The sequence below is a fragment of the Coregonus clupeaformis genome, unplaced genomic scaffold, assembly GCF_020615455.1.
Source record: "Coregonus clupeaformis isolate EN_2021a unplaced genomic scaffold, ASM2061545v1 scaf6741, whole genome shotgun sequence".
Taxonomy (NCBI): Eukaryota; Metazoa; Chordata; class Actinopteri; order Salmoniformes; family Salmonidae; genus Coregonus; species Coregonus clupeaformis.
Window position 1 is genome coordinate 116 of NW_025540195.1, and position 1,902 is coordinate 2,017.

Consider the following 1,902-nt stretch of genomic DNA (forward strand, 5'->3'; position numbering starts at 1 on the left):
GCAACGCCTCTATTTTATAGGGCCCTAGTCAATGAACTTGTCATAAATCAACATAGGATATGCCCTCTTCCCCCCAACAAGACTCAAATATATATATATATATATATATATTGGAAATAAGCAAGGATTGAGCTTCTTCAGTTTGTGTCACAAAGTGGATACGTTTCTGTGTCCCTTTCAGAGTGAGTGACACATTGACTTTATATAGTGTACCAAGAGTTGTTCCCTAGCTTACGGCCATACCAGCCTGAATACGCCCCTTTCTCGTCCGATCTCGGAAGCTAAGCAGGGTCGGGCCTGGTTAGTACTTGGATGGGAGACCGCCTGGGAATACCAGGTGCTGTAAGCTTTTTGTCCCAGTAGAGCGTGCTCTTGTGTCATGGAGCAACTGCCTTTTATTTATCACCCTAATAATATCATGGATTGTTATTGGACTAAATGCAGTTTGTGTGTGCTGCCCTGCCCTGATCAAATCAAATAATGGACAGTGCGTTTCCCTCAAAATATAGGCAGTACATGCAGCCTTTGTTTTTAGTCTAGGAGACAGTCAATGTCTGTAGTCCATTAGGGCACTATAAAATCCCTTCAATGTTTTGCCTGATTCCGTTAATTCCCAAGTTCCCTTTTCTCCGTTTAGATTTCCCCGTTGACCGTTTGTCCCTGTTTTGGCAGGTTTTCGCTCTCAAAAGTACACCTTTTTAATAGCAAAACAGCACAATTGGATGTTCTATGTCCACAACAATGTTTAAACCCTATCAGGTGACCATTTGTGAGGTCTGGGAAAAATGTAATACATTTAGATTTTGGGGTGTAGTTACCCTTAAATGCAAGCGTGCACCAGGAAGAGACCTTTGTTTGGTTAAGCGGTGTTTCTGTAGAACAAATGGCCACTGGAGTGATGCAAATGATCACGGTATAATTCTTCCAGGCAGGCATAGGCTACTTTGTAGTTAACATTTACTTGCGAAGGTTTTGGGGAAAGCCATTCCTTCCCTACCAGAAGAAGGTTATCATTAGCATCATCGCTAACGGCTACACAAAGTGTAGACATACGCGCCATTCCGCACACATGCACACAGACAGGGGCATTCCTGTGCCGTGCCAGAAAGTTCATGGAAATACGAATCACTGATGCATTTTGTTCATGTCTTATGATTGACTTGGGCAAATTAAAGATTTTTTTTTATATATTTTTAATTATTTTTAAATTATTTTTTGTTTTTTTATATTATTTTTTCATATTTTTTTTTCATATTTTTTTTTTTTTTCAATTTAAAGTTTTATTAAGTTTTCAATCAACCAACCAAACACATTCCACATTCACAGATGTGAATAAAATAAAAAAAAATAATAATAATAATAATAATAAAAAATTGTTTTATATATGTATATATATATACATACATATATATACCTACATACATACATACATACATACATACATACACACACAAATAATAATTATAACAAAATTTAAATTATAGAACTTGGCAGCACTATCAAGGTTCTTATTAGCTATTTCCAGCCTTAGCTGAGATGACGAGCCAATAATTAGTTTTAGGTTTTACAGCACCTTACACAACACGCATCTGCCCATCTCCCTGATTCCCCATTCACTCTGTCCAATTTGAAATATAGTTGAGTAGTGGAGACCAGAGTCTATCAAACTTGGGCTGTCTCTTGTGGAGGTCATAAGTGAGCTTTTCAAGAGGGAGAAAGTCAACAATCTGGTCAATCCACATTTTAAATGTAGGAGAAGTATTAGAGGCCCACAATAGAAGAATACATTTCTTAGCAAAGTATGTAATGGTCATGAGCAAATTTTCTCTGTCAGGATCAAGAACAAAGTCCTGCTGGGCATTAAGAAGATAGAGACACGGGGTCATATCAAACTGTACATCT

General features: G+C 37.5%; 1 non-coding gene across 1 annotated transcript; it reads left to right on the top strand.

The window, feature by feature from the left end:
- Positions 1–229: 229 nt before the first annotated feature.
- On the top strand, positions 230–349 carry LOC121565032. The gene has a single exon (XR_006000345.2). It is a non-coding gene; the product is annotated as a 5S ribosomal RNA (ribosomal RNA).
- Positions 350–1,902: the final 1,553 nt, after the last annotated feature.